The following is a 16143-nucleotide window of genomic DNA, read 5'->3' as shown; positions in this document are numbered from 1 at the left end:
TGAGGACAGAGATGGAATGTGTAGATCCTTAAAAAAGTCCTGCATGGCATTCAAATTGGAGGAGATGTGTATAGTTTACTGAAATAGTCTTTAAATATGTTGTTTATTTCTAGTTGGTCTCTAGTAACCTTTCTATCCCGACAGACCACCCCATTAATAATTTGTTTTGCTCCAGGACCCTTCAGTTGTCTGGCCAAAATTATCCCTGCTGTCTCACCATGTTGACACACAGTACTTTTGTTCCTGAGCAGTAAAACGAGGCCATAGTCTGCTTTGAGTTTCAGGAACTCCTTTTATCCAGTCCAGCTATTTGTTTACCAAGTTTTAATTGTTTGGCTTCCAAATTATTTTACTTACTGGTCATAGAAGATGTGATCTGACCTCTTAGGTTATATTAATATCCGAAAATAAGGACATTTGTTCTGACAAATCTGTTCTTAAAGGGAATTTAAACCCCAGTCCCAGATGCTCTTGCTTCAAGTAAATGTCATTTTGATATAAGCAGAGCATAGTCAGATATTACTATAGCTTGGTATTCACATGGCTCAATGTAAGGGGTCAATTTATTGTTGGTGAAAAAATAATCAGTTCTGCTGTAAGTGTGGTGTACATGACAGAGAAAAGATAACTCCCTGCTCTTGGAAGTAGGAAACGTCATATTTCAGAAATTCCAAATTGTGAGAGAAAGGACCAGGTGTAGGAAGTTGATTCAGGCGCCACATTACTAAGTCTGACTGATGTCCATCCCAGGGTCCAAGCAGAGATTAAAGTCACCTCCCATAATGAGCAGGAGTGATTATAATAGCCAGTATTACTTAAGTGTTATAAAGTTGGCCCACAACTAGCCTATATACTATTTAATGTAGCATCCATTTGGGTCCTCTATGGAGTCAGAGGGGGTAAAAAGACACACCCTTATTTATCAACAGGGCATCATTTCTTGCCTTGGCCTGAAAAGTGGACTGAAGAAGCAACTCAAATCTTAAAGGGGAAGAATCTGACCTTCAAATATGGGTTTCCTGCAGAAAGGCCATTCCTTCCCTCAGGTGTTTCAGATGACCTGGGTTTTTTTTCCCTTTTCAACGGGTGGTTCAGGCCCTTGACAATCCAACTGACTACGTTAAGGTCAATGTTCATACTGCTTCTGTGAGTGACATATTACATACAGGAAGTAATACATCTGACAGGTAACAAGTGCAGACAAAGTTTAGAACAAGTAGTCAGGTAAGAAGAGTAAACAACCATTTGACTTTGAGCGACACTGGAACAAAGTAACTCCTTCCCAGCCCCTCAGGTGACACCAGCTCTTGGAACTAACAACACACGTTCCTTAACTAACTTAAATACTTCCAATTTGCTTTTCGTATCTAGATATAAACCTCTACTCCTCCACGTGATTATTAATATGTGGGGTTCACAACCCAAGAGGGATTCTAAATGTGAACAAATATAAAAAATGTAAACCAATGTAAACTAGAAGTAATAAATTAAACAGTAGAAAATACTAATATAAAAATATATAAACTAAAATGACTTCCTCTTGTGTGTGTGTATATTAAATTAGAGTAGTGCAATCAGAACAAGGTGATAACAACAGCATTGGTTCTTGAGATGGTAATAAGTGTGTCATCATCAAACTGTCCATACTTTAAGCAACTTGTAATTTATAATCTCATGGAGACCTGTAGTAATTTAGAGTCATTAATGCCTGGATGAACTTGGGAGAAAACTTCTTCACCGGGAGATTCCTTCAGTAACCAGTAGAGGAACTTAGTGGGCTGAGGGCCTTTGATCGCTGACCAGCCGAACATTACTCCTCCTGCTCTTCCCCTCCTAGTCAGTAAGCTTAGTCTTTAGCGTCTGGTTAAACAGGCCGCAGGTGGCCTCCAATTCCTCCTGCTGCTGGTGAAGAGTCATGGGTTGTGTTCGGAGTCACCCACACATTCACTACTCCCTTGTACTCCTTGTTAACAAGCGCTCAACCAAGTCCACCAACCAGCAGCTCTAATGCTCACTAATTCACACATTACTGTCACTGTTAGGTTGCCAGGCACTAATGGAGTTACTGCCCTGGGGTACATGACTCATTGAAAACCACAACTTGTAGTTGGATTAAAAGAAAATGTAACGTGTTGATTCCCGAGTCTTATAGGTGTTGGTAGGCTGATTGTTTTGTTTTGGTTTCCCAAACCAGGCTAGCTGTTTCCCCTTGTTTCAAGCCTTTTGTGCTATACAAAGCTAAGCTAACTGGCTGTCATTGATAGCTTCATATTGATCATACAAACATTTGTTTCTTTTCATTTAACTCTGTGAGAAAGTAAATTAGTGTGTTTACCGAAAAAGGGCAAATTATTTCTTTGATGCCCACATTTTCTATTTTAGTTTTTTCCCTACTCTACTCAAATGATTTGGAATTCCTTTTTTGGCCAAAACTTAGTTTTTCCTGTGAAATTAGCATGTATATGATTGCACCACTACCCAGAACTGCCACCATCCCATTTCACAGGGCACTGAATGACTGGCATCAACTGAATACACACCCCCAACACATAACTTCAAGGGTAAAAAACAGGCAGTTCTTTGACTTAATGGCATGTTTTTGGTCAAATGTCTGTCATCTGAAGGGCTGGCGTGCTTTAACCCCACTATTACCCCGTTAAGAAGGAGACTCTGTGATTGGTGGATTACCCTAGCTACTGTAGGTTCCGTCGCATGACCCTATTATCAAAATATACAAGAATACTTGCCTCATTCAGTGGCTGGTGTACCAGTGACTGTGGAGCTTTTTATAGGTCCCCCTGTTCAAATAAAGTTTGGTGAACACTGAAAGAAGTATTTATGTGTATACTGTATGTGTGTGTGTGTGATTGTGTGTGTGTGAGCTTTCATATGGGTGAGCGTGAGACAGAGAAAGAGAGGCAGAGGAAAAGATGGTGGGTGGGAGGACTCTCTGAATCTGTGTGTGTGCTTGTATACTGCATGTTCACTGGAACTTCACACTAATTAATCTGACTGACGGCTCTATAATTATTACCAAATGTAGGTGTGTTGAGTCAAAGCCCGGGTTGCTGTGACTTCCAATCATTTGATGGGTAATTTTATACTCAAAGAGGTGGTGGCGTTACTTTGATATTTTTCTTTTTCATTACCATAATTGATAGCTTTAAAAAGATGCACTGACATTTAACGTCTGGGACTAAAATTAGATGCAGATGAAGGATCAATAAAGCAGAAAAGTACAGGATCTGGGAACAGTTGTCTTCCCCTCTCATTCTCAAATGTTTTGTTTCCTTGATCCTGAGCTTCCGTGAGTGACCCTGTCAAGAGTTTATCACTGCAACCTGTCAGAGGTGTGGAGTTCCTCCAATGGTCAGGGGAGCCTAGCTTGCTCAGGTCTCCTAAAGCAGCTGTTGCTCTAAAAAGGAGGGGAGGGACCAGGCCTGCTTTCTCCAGGGGTTCCTGAGGGCAAGAATGTGGATGAGAGAAAAGGGGCTAGATCATCATGCTGAGTTCAGCATAAGACTGCAGCTGCTGTCTCTTCTGTTTCTACCTGGGCACTGAACTTCAGACAACAACAATGAAGGCCCCATAATGCTTTAACTAAAGCACTAAAAGTGTCTCAAAACAGAATCAGAGATGTTGTGTCTGACAATTTTTTTATTTTTGCATTTGGCCAGGTGCACAGATCTGAACTTCTCTCTCAAGGTCTCCATTTTCTGTCTTCATACAACTACTTGCGTCTCTTTTCATGCAACAGCAAGAATGAGAGACTGACAGACATGCAATATAAAATATACTTTACCATTAAAGTCAACCACATGTTAAAGCTGCTGTACGTGAGATTTCTTTTTTTAAATATTTGTTAAATTGATCTATAGTCCAACAGTAATCACTGTTAAAGAGTGTTTGGTCAGTAACCCACGTCTCTCCTCCTCCTGCTCATCCAGTAAAAGAGAAAATCCATTTCCTGGTATCCCTGCCCACTTTATCCAATCAGGACAGAGAACTCCATAAAGAGGCAGTCCTGTCTGCTCTTGAACGCAAGGAGAGCAGGATCCTCCTGATCCGACTATCTTCCAAATTGCCCCTTTAAAGCATCTCTATCTTTTGTCATGTGACGTATTTCAAATGAAACTGAATATGCGGCTGAGAGTTAAAGATCCTTGAGATTTGACTGGATTGCACAAAATAGTGTTTACAGTGTGACACGGAGTTGAAGAGGAGTGTTGGCCTCTTCCCACATGTCCCTCAGGCAGAGGAAAAGAGACAAATTACTGAATAATAGCACAACCACACTCTCATGGCCATCCTAAAAAAGTTTTTGCCAATGAGATCCAATCGTAGACCAGTCTAACCCTCATTGTTGTTGTTATCTGCAGCATTGCATACTTTATGTATTGTGTAGTATATAGCCTGTGTCTCTGTCTTCTGAAACCAGTTGAGTTGCCACAGCCGGTGCTGTTCAAATCTTACCTCGAGGGGCTTTAAATTCTTTATTTTCACTAAATCTCTCGACGTGATGATCATAATCAACTCTCAGAGTGTTACATTACCTTTAAAAATCCTCGGTCTGCACAAAGAACAACACAAACTGCTTCAACTCATATTTCTCTTCTCACCAACTTCAAGGTTTCACCACCTGGTTTCATCCACAGGACCACTCAGCTCCCATAAATAGGCCTATTCATGTGCCTAACCTACAGGAAATGAGCTCCATACGTACAGGGCACAGAGACCCCACAATACAGTACCCCCTTGCAAATATGGCCTCTAGTGTTTTGACTGTCTCACAACCATCAATTATGAGATGCATATCAACCAGGACATGGTTTTGATGTGTTAAACTGTGTTTCTTGTTGCACCGCCACGGTGAAATATCATTTGGACAACGCATAATAGGGGTAGAAGGCCGGATTCACTTGACATGTTCCCTTTTTTAATTTAAATAACTCAAATATATTGTTATAATCAAATTTTAGCTGGTGGTAAGACAACACTTGTGGAATTCATTCATTCAGTTTGTGGGTTTCTCAGCGAATAACATTTATGATGACAAAGTACCAGTGTTTAACAGAGGTGACTAAGGTCTTTCTCATTGAAGGGTGAAAAGCATTAGTTCCCACAAGGAAAAACATCCATGAGGACAATTAATACACTGCCAGCATCTCTTTAAATCAGAGCAATTGAATCACTCCCAGATGGATCTCCAGAGTTTACGAGGCAGTTTGTCACCCGCCCCTCCTCGCTCGTCTTTGCTCTGATTGTTTGTTTGGTCTTTTATATATTGCGTACATCTTACCACAGCTGTCAATGATTAGCCACTCGACATGCAGAATATGTCCATGCACTAAGAAATCCAGTAAGAGGTGACATTTGTAAGACATAACGTTTTCTGCATGACACAAATTTCTAACTTTTTTTTATACGCAGTATATTTTTATCTGGTTTAGTTTAATGGGGGCATTACAACACTTTGTAGCCTTTGTAAACAATGCTTCACAGGTGGATATTAGTTTGAGTTGCATGGTATTGGGTTGCACACGATTCCCCTTTTCAGTTTATTATTTTAGATTATTTTTTTCTGTTGTGCCTGAAACTTATGCACCAAGATGACCAATATGTAAAATCACGTGTCAAAGTGTTGATTGTCAGCTCACTTTTATTGCTAGTACTAATATTTCTAATCAGAATTCAACCAAATGTGACCAGTATAATAGCATTTATAACTGTGGTCATTTATAGTTTCAGTCTTCTACTGTCATACACACATATTTTAAGTCAAATTTCCATTTGAGTTTAGCGCAGATTTTAACCAAATTCCCTGAAAATTGACAAAAGAAAAAGCAGATTAATGCGTGTTTCCATCCACTTTTGTAAAGCAAATATTAGAAGTTGGGCACATCGCCATGAACAGCTGGTGCAACTAATTCTCCAGCTGGTTGCCGTTGAACTACTGCAGAAGAAGAGGGCGCAACAAGATGACGCGATTGAAAGATCAGTAGTCGAACAATGTGAAAAGTGTGATTGAAATATTGCATTTCTGTTTGTTTCATGTATTAATTTGAAGAATGCTACAGTCTTTATACACAGTTCTGATGTTTTCATTAATATTTTTTGTCTCATCAGTGACAAGTGATGTTAATGTCACACATTTCATGTACATCATCATTTATTCGCTTTGTTCCCAGGTTAGACTTTGTCACATTTCTGTTGTTTCCACTTTGGTTTTTTAATGTGCAAACTGAAAAGTGAGTCTAGGTCTGCTCCGAGATTTCTGCCTGTTTAAATGGCAGTTTTTTCTCGCCCCTGTCGCCACGTGCTTGCTCATGGGGAAAATGTTGGGCCTCTGTAAATTAATTAATTAGTCCAAAGACCAATTAGAGTATGGTCTTAACCTGCGGCAACTGAAAAGTGTCACGATATTACTTTTGTTGTGAATCAGTGCCATATAAATAAAATTGACTTGACTTCTGAAAGTCTCGGTCGAACAAGTTGTCTGATAAACTATATTTAAAGTAAACACTTGACATCCAGGAGGTGAGACGAGCACAAAGAGGAAGGTAGCTGGCAGTGGACAGTTTACAGTTCAGCTGAATTCCAGCCCGTCAGATGGATGCTGTTGGAAATCTCAAGAGGCCGTTGAGAGCAGATGTGATGGGTAGACACACATGTGAGATCACAGGTCTTCATGGACACTTTAACTGCCAAGTAGTCTTTCAACAAGTAACTTTATTACTGTTCACCATGATGGTTTCTAAATACAGCATCCCAGAGAAGCTGTGGTAGACTTTTAAAATTGAAAAAAAACAGTTCAACCTCATTATCTTCAATGCAATACTCCAAAATAAAAGCATGTAAGATGATTTAAGTGAGAAATTCATTTTAATTCCTCTAGCTTGTCAGTTATCTTTGGCTCATTGTATCAGTGTAGCGACATGATACAATGTTCAGAGAACTTGCAGATGAAAAATACTGGACTTTTTGGATGTGTTTGAAGTATTGAAAACAGCTAGCGGGAAACCTGACAGCCCTGCAGAAAGGGAAAAAAAAACCTTCCCAGATCCCAAAGCTGGAGCCGTTAGAGAGGTGGGAACACTGATCACACTGATAGACTAACCAGACAAATTCAGAGAAAAGGAGAGAGAGCAAAGGAAAAGAAAAATGAGAGGAGCTACAGAGAAAGACACTCAGACAAAAGAAAAATTAATCAAAGCTTCACGTTTCTTTTTTTGTTGAAACTGTATTTTTCTCATTCCTGAGGTGTTTCCAATGTCTGCCAGCCTTTACTGTCCACTAGATCAAGAAATCCAGATATAGGTAACACTGCAAGTGCTTTTATTTATGAGAATGCTGATCAATGATCTCGGGATTGTTATTTGACGATATTCTACTCTATAATACTTTTAAAAAATATACTTTCTTTTAGAAGAATGTGAAGCAGTTCAATAATGTGTACGTCAGCATTCACAAATGCTCATGAAGTTTCCACTTCTTCCCCTCCACCCTTCTCCCTCATCATCATCGCTCCTCTCTCTCTCTCTCTCTCTCTCTTTTACTCTCTCTCTGAAAAACACATGCCCGGACCACTGAAACCAAGCTCTTCCAGAGATTTGGACTATTTCAGAGCGCTCCCCGCCCCCGACTCTGTGAAGAGATTTCCACAGATGCTGCCACATTCTACTGCTTTCCTCTATTTTCCTCTCAATTTCTGACTCATCCGCACTGATCATGTGGTCAATATCTGAAATCTGTCCCTTCCTTTTAAGATATATCTCTTCTCACTGTTGTGTCTTATCAAAGATTATAGCAAGAGAGGGTTTTCTCTTTCCGTGGTTCTCATTTCTTCATTTTTTTAACTCGAACTCACACGTTGGTGTCAACTGCTGCTAATTCAAATAGTGAGGACTTTGTGCAAGACGCTCATTGACTTAGGCAAACATAAATTGGGCCGTGTTGTTGACTGATGTGCTCCGAGCCAGACAGAGGGGTGTCTCTCAGTCTGAATCATCCGGTACACAGCGGTAGCCACACAAACAAACACACACATCAACACTCAATCACACATACACACCAATAATATGATGAAACAGCAGTGTAACTTTTTGCCCCTAAAAAAATGAGAATCAGCACATCTCAAATGTTTCTGGTGCATTGTAACAGTTGAAAAAACAGCTTTTTTGTCAAAGTAGAGCTGAAGAAAAGTTAGAATCATAATATTTAGGATTATATAAGATCACATTCTCAGGTATGGGCTATTATCAATGCGGAGGAAGGATTTTAATATCTTGTGCAAAACAGGAAAACATTCAAAACACATGGCAAAACCCTCATTGCTTACAAACATAATTAACTAACTTACTTTTAAGGCTATAACGCTCACTGCGAAATCAATAAACCACAGTTTGTTTAGTGGATACAGTTTATTTAGCCAAGCTGGAAAACCACAAGACTGCTAGTTCCCAGCCTGTTTCATGCTCCATCAATAAACATTGAAGTTCATATGACAAGACTGCAGACTTTATTGCCGCTAATTAAGGGGTGCTGGCTGATTTAGACATGATGTAATTGGTGGTGTAAGAACCAAAAGGTCATCCGAAGTAATTTTAAATGCAAAATGAGTTAAAGTAGAGAGGGTAAGTGTGGCCATGGTCCCCCAAAAAACATTTATTTGTCCTTATAACAAGAATATCCATGTATAGTTTATTCCTCCGAGCCATAGAGCTCCATTGTTGCACAAAAACTATTACAACACATCAGTGAGCCACACTGTTGCACAGGATGACATGTTTCTTCATTAAGATGAGCACGAGCACTGTACTTGCTCGAGTCAATCCCACATTCATCATCCTGCTGCTGTAAATACCCACCAGAGCACCAAATCCACAGCTGAAAATAGTCCCAAACTAGAGACTATCTTGTGTCGCCCATTAACATGTTGATATTCGGACCCATGACTACTCAGCACTCAGTAGTTATTATTACATTATTACATGAAAACTCAGTACTGATGGGTTGAACAACACCCATCTTCGAACTCAGCCTTCATTTTGATCCCAGCTACACATTTGTGATGTTTCATGACCGGAAAAGAAAGAAACATCTCGCATGGTAGTGATGCTATAAGTATTTATATTACAAAATCTTGTCCAGACAGACGTATAAACACCTGCCAAAGTAGAGTGGTAGTTCCTGCTACATATAGGTGTGTCCAAGGCCATATTTTGCCATGATGACACACACACACAGACTCACAAGGTGTTTGATTTGATGCCTTTTTGTGAAAGTGAAGCGCTGCACCTGACAAGTACTTTTATTATTGATGAATCTGTCGCATTAAACCACAGATACCTGGTGAACTTTATACATTTCATGCGTATCATATCACCATTACTACATTAAGTGTCATATCGTGTTCACATTAAATGTGTATGAGGTGACTCCACCATGGTGACCTGGAGGAGGACAGGCCACACAAGATATAAAGCAAAAAATAAAAATCAGAATTTAAAAAGATTTCAATCTTACAGAAGATATAAGGAGATAGACACAACTGAATGAAATGATGGTGTCTTTTAGGAGCGACCTAAACAACGTCAGCAGTGTAGGCTGTAAATTCTGGCTATCCTCATTTGGCCTCGTAGTAGAAACCAGGCTAATGGAAGTAATGTTATTGTGGCTATAGGTAGTCTGACAGCGCGCTCTCTCACATCCAATGATGTCACGGCTTTTGTTATTTCAGTGGCGATCTCTCACATGGCCTCAGTTAACGCTTTCCATACTGTGTGCGCCTCTCTCTCTCTCTCTCTCCTTTATCCATCTCCTTCCCACTCTCAGCAGCGTCCCACCCTCTCCTCCTCTTTCAGACGTCCCCTCCCTCACTCATGCATTCCATCTTTCCCACCCACCTTACCTCTGCTCTCTTCTTCATTTTCTATTTTTCTGCTACTCCCCTCACTGTCTGCCCCCCCACTCCTCTTTTCTTTTTTCCCATACTCTCTGATTACCTTTCCAGACAGACTTCATTCCTAAAGAGCTTCAGACCTATATTCACATACTCTTCCCATAATTTTCTGCCTCTTTAAAGCGTAGGTCTTCAGTGTGTGAGCTGTAGGTTGCACGGCAGATTGAACTTCCTGCAGCTGTAATTTGTCACCACATTGTAAAGTCACAGAAAAATCTTGCGAGTGCAATTTGTTGGAAGACGATCAATGCTGATTAAAAGAAAACTTTGAAACATTTCCTGGGAAAGTTATTTTAAAAAAAAAAGTTAAATGATGTTCTTTCCTGTCCTGATGTTGGCAGGAATGATTCCTGAACTCTGGGGCTCGGGTGCTTTCATGACACACATTTGATACCTCAAGTGCCAGTGTTTATTTTTTCATCCTCTCTAAAGCATCGGGGACTCTGTCACCCTTAACCCCTCACCCTGTTGGAGGGGGACACGTCTGTCAGCTCAGCGCAGAGAGGCTTTGAAGAAGTAATCAAAATCCAGCCACAGGCCGTTGCAGTCCATCTCTTTTCCAGACATAATTGAGGCTTGCAGGTCTGAAACAAAGCAAAGTCTTGTCTTGACTCACTGACAGCGAGCGTTAATACTTAAACCATTCGTGCACTCTCACAGACATGGAGATGAGAAGCGCAAAGAATTGAAACTTCGCATGGACACAGGGTGTCATTTCCTCTTCAAAGATGTCCCCTCAAAGGCATTTGTGGGCTGGAAGAGATCACACACACATGCAGCTCTACACACACCTCACAATAACTCCGTATTCACTGCTATTTCAAAACTGTTGACAAATTTACCATCCACTGGCTGATGTAGCCAGACTGCCAGTTGCAACCAGCAGTGAGAAAATAAGAAACTCCAGCTGATTTTAGGTCTCCAGCCTATGAATAGATAATTGGTGGTTAACTGATCCAGAGTCTTTGATCCCTGGATTGCACAGGGTTTATGGGCACGCCACATGATCACAAAGAAAAAACAAATATAATGTGCTTGGATCCTCACTATACATAGTCAGACATGTGCTTTTTGGGCAGAAAATGTCAGAATCTACGCAAAATTACATGTTGTACAATTTTCATGTAAGCTTGTAGAGGAGGAATTACATGTAAAACAAATGTTTGAGGGACAATTACGCAGAACAAACACACTTACATAGTTTTTATAAGAAAATGAAAAGTAAAAGACCAAAATTAAACATGAGGCAGCTTCAGTTTTGACCACATTTGACTCACAGAGTTGAACTAGTGTATTCAAGTCAAATTGTTTTGGGCCAAAAAAATATTTTCCACCGCTTGTGTTGTTGGTCCACTTGCAAGTTTTAGTGATTTGCATGTCTGCAGGTGTTTACAGCAGAGTATTTCACTGATTGGTCATTACTCCACTTGACCCTGGACTCAGTAAAAGACCCTCACAAACAAACTAACATGCAGTATGATTCTCCGACCCGCTGGACAACCACAGCTCTCCTTAGACGGCCGAGCGGTAGAGAATAGCGCTAATGCTGCACACTCAGGATGCACCAGCTGCTCCTGTTTCCAATAAAGTGTGAGAGGGTCAAAGGTCAAAGCTCACAGGTCACAACCTGCAGAAGGGTGAGCACCCCGCATAACTGATGCAACCAAACTGTCCCTTGCCTTTTATAATAGCAAGAGCTGTAGTCTCAGTGAGCACTCAGTTAGCTGCTGTGATTTATAACCTCAGCTACATGTGACAGGGTTAGAGCGGGGACAAGAGTGTCATTCCTGCACAAACTATGGGCTCAGTCCAGAGGTCTGACGGGAAGATCAAGGCTGTTTGGTTCGGCCATGCGTTGCTTCTGTGAACAGGAGCGGGCCTGGAGATTAGCATATTAATGAGAATATAGAAAAGGATGTAGCTGCTGCTGCCGTTGTTGCGGCTTAAATTTAGAGAGTTGATTTAGCAACAAGTAGCGCAAATTCACTCAACTTTTAGCCTCGATAACTTACTGTTTCGGCCACTTGGGGGCTAACAGAATCAGGTTATGAATACAACATAGACATATCGTGCGAACTTGTTTGCAAACAGTTGCTTATGTACACATCCACCAGTTAAGGAGCAACAGTTGTCTGGTCATGAATTGAACTCCTGCATTCACTCTAATGTTTAGCTCTGTTTTTTAGTATCCACAAACTCCTGAGGGAAATATTAAGGCTCTTCAGCCGCAGAGCAGGTAGTGATCTAAGGGTTTTCTAGCTTTTCTCTTCACTGAGATTGTAAAACTGCTGCTCTTTGAAGACAAATTATGATATTTGCTTAATAATACACACAGCACATATGTTTTATTGTGTTCATACTATTTTTATAAATGTGTTTCACTGAAGGGTAACTCCACCAATTTTCCACATTTAAGTGTGTTCACAGGTTTAAAAAATTTTAAAAAGGCGATCTCTCTGGTTCTGTTGTATTGATTTTGATGATTTGTTTTGAAGTGCTGTAGGAGTGCAATGCTAGACCAGTGGACTGTTTTCAAAACCTGGCACCTACATTACCCACAATGCAATTTAGCCACTGAGTGACATCAGTGAAGGTAATTTATCAGATTACATGCATCTTTAATGTTGGAAGTTGGTGGAGTTACCCTTTAAGATTAGAAAGTAGCCTTATAACCCTAATTTAGCGTTAAACGTGGGAAGATTCTTTGTCTACACATTAGTTTTCAATCCACTGAAACTGTATCAGTTTATGACAAGTGTTTATCAGTCATTCTCTGAGAACATGATGTTTAATAGTGAGTACACAAAGCCACTCCAAAGTAAAAATGTACTAGCAATGTACACTATAGCCTATAAATTATTGCTTTTTCATCACCAGCTTCATGATATCTGACCACATGTGTAGTCCTATAATGCAAATATACATTAAAAAAAGATTCTTAAATATATATCAAGTTTCACGATGTTCTCACTGTCTGTTCATTATAGACAGTCCTGCAATGTCAAGCTCACTTGTGTGTCGCAGCTATGCAGAAGGTCTACAGCTGTTGTCCTTTAACATGCACACAGTATTGTTTGAAATAAGTGCAAAACTGACAATTTAACAAAATAAAGCCCTTCTAATGAAAATCCCTCCCTCTAATTTTGGACAGTACCAGCGAAACATTGGTGCTCACTGTCTTTTATCACACTGGATTAATAAACACACCCAACAATAACAAACTGAAAATAACCTCCTTTGGAGCTCGTTTGACTCTGGTGACTGGATTATACTGTATCCTTGCAGGGAGAAAAGTTCATTAAACTACTTCTATCTTTATATTTTTTGTCCCATTTTTAAAACCTATTCTTTCCCTCCCATTAAAACCGCCAGTGAGAGAATTTTTCGAGGTCGCAGCCACAAGGAGTAGCTCAAATGTGACTGTTGGAATCATTTGTCTGATCGAAAATCAGTGAGTGAGCAAGCTGCAGGAGGTTTGAGGGACTCTCTGTTCTTAAAGGCATATCCGATCTGACACCAGAGTCACAACAGAACACGGTTGCGGTGGTGACGTGTGAAATACAGACACACAGGCAGCATCTCCTCAGAATAGTTCTGTCCTGAAACCAAACTGATACTGAGAGAAAACTGGCAATTGTAGCCCCATTCTGTCTACATCAGGGACGGGAATATGACAAATCAGCTCTCCCCTCAACATTACTCCAGCTGTAAAGATCCATCGCACCATGTTAGGAAAGTATAAATCTAGTTAGCTCTGTGTGGAAGTCTGCGTGCTGCAGGCCTTCAACCTCAGCCACGGTCATCCTTTCTTTTCCCACAGTCCTCTCAGGAATGTCACTGTACCCAACATTAGATCAAATGTCTCCCCTGAACTCCAGTCTGAGCTTAATGCACACACATTAGTATTACTACATCCAGGAGAGTGACGACACAGTGGACACACCAGATGAGACACCTGGCTCCATCTTCTCTGACTTCTCTGTACTTCTTCAGTTTTAAAGCCAATGGAAAAAAAGGGGGGAAAAAAGCCAATGCTCTGTTTTAGTTTAATGGTTTTGGCTCTTGGAGAACACAGGTGTTGTGCAGCTCACAGGTGTGAAAACAATCATGTATAAACCAGTGCTGCAAATGCTTATTTAATACATTTAGCCTCCAAAACAACTCATTTCGAGCTGCAGCTGATGTTTATCTTCATTATCGAAGTATCTGCTGATTATTGCTGGACCATCTGATGAGTCATTTAGCCTATTAAACATAGAAAATGTCCAGTTCACCAGGGCACAAAGTGACTTTTTTTAGAATAACATGTGTATTTATATGTTACATGTCATTAGAGTTATTAATCTCACATAGCCACAAATATATACATTACCTCATCTCTAAGCATCCTTCAAACAGATGTGTTTAAAGGTGTAATTCATGGGATATGGTCAGAATTCGAAGGTAGCTTTAAAAACAAAGGGCACAGCATTTCACCAGAGTAACTGACAACTGCTGATCTTTGCCAGCTACCTTTAGCTAATCAGCTCATGGCTCAGTTAGAGTCTGTCTGGACCAGGACCTCAGATCACAGGGAGAAAAAACGTTGTGTGAGGCCGGAATATTTTCACATCTTACTCTGTGAATTGAGGATTTATTTCGACAAAATCAGAGGTGAAAACCAAGACTGTTTTGGTTAGGCTTTTTCATCTGGTTCAAATTGAGTGTGTTTTGTGATGAGTTAATGAGGCAATTGAGCTTGTCTTAGTTCAGTAAAAGAGAGAAATTTTAATTTTTGTTTTTACTAAAGAAAGTAGAAGTAAGAGTATTTCCTTTCTTGACATTTTGTGAGTTTATTTTGTTCATTTATAACACTAACATTTGGCAAAAATCTCCAAGCTGAAACTACAGGGGCTACATCACCTCTTGCAGGTACAAAGTGGTATTAAGTAACCAGCTAGCCCGGGCGCGTCCTGTCTCGTAACTGGCATGTGAACTTCAGTAGACATCAACACAACACAGTACACAGACGTCTTTGACATAACGTCAACACTCTTGTTTCTTCACACTCTGTTTGATATTTTAGTTCATTATTTATTTATTTTTAAATGTTCTAAACAATTCTGGTATGTCTCACCAATTGCTTCTAAAAATAATATTAAAAATACTTGTCTTTTTTTATTTTGTCTCCAGAACAAATAGATGCGCAATATAAAGCCGATCTTTGAGAGGAGGCGGAGGTGCTCGTACTACTTTTGTCCACAGGGGCCGCCAGAATCAACAAAAAAGTGAAGTTCTGTGGAGCAGCTTTAACTTTCATAAATTGTTGGATCATTTAATGTGTAATAATAATCATCCCCTCAGTGTGTCTTAATACTGGACATTGTGCATGAGAATAAGTTAGTTATATTGCATGAATTTTACTGTTATTGTGCCATGAGCTACATAAACATTTTAACATTACAGTCACCGTGTCTGTCTGAGTTTAAAGTGGCTTTATTTTACTTTAGGATGTTTTGGGGTCTTAATTTGCCCCAGATTTATCCCAAGCACTATGTTTCTTGGCGTTTTTATTGTATTTTATTGTATTTTCACATCCTAAGAACACTGTCTGGTGTTAATTATAATCTCGAGTGAATAACATTGTAAAAAAAATAATGTTTTTACCGCCAGAATAAACAAACATTAAAGTTCCTTGTAGCTGCTTTAACTTTCATAAATTGTTGGATCATTGAATGTGTTAGTTACATGACATTAATTTTATACTCTTATTGTGCTAGAAGCTACATAAACATTTTAACATTACATTGACCGTGTCTGTCTGTCTGATATTAAATGAGTTAAAAGTGGCTTTTAAAGTTATTTTACTTACTTAAGGATGTTTTGGGGTCTTTATTTGCCCCAGATTTATCCCAAACATTATGTTTCTGGGTCTTTTTAGTGTATTTTATTGTATTTCCACATCCTGAGAACACTGTCTGATCTCAAGTGAATAATATTCAATCAGTGTCTGGTATTTTTCACAGAACTTTTTAAAATATGAACTCGTCTTTGCAGCAGGCTGTTTATCCTACACAGGTCCGGTGACACAATGAAGAAGCTCCCTCCATCAGCGTAACGAAGTGATCCTGACATCGCTATGCTTTCGATGAACAAGGCGGGGGTGAGAAAGTGGGAGGGCACCAAAGTTGGGGGGAAAAAGT

This window comes from Pagrus major, chromosome 6, assembly GCF_040436345.1.
Source record: "Pagrus major chromosome 6, Pma_NU_1.0".
NCBI lineage: Eukaryota > Metazoa > Chordata > Actinopteri > Spariformes > Sparidae > Pagrus > Pagrus major.
This window is presented reverse-complemented; position numbering follows the sequence as displayed.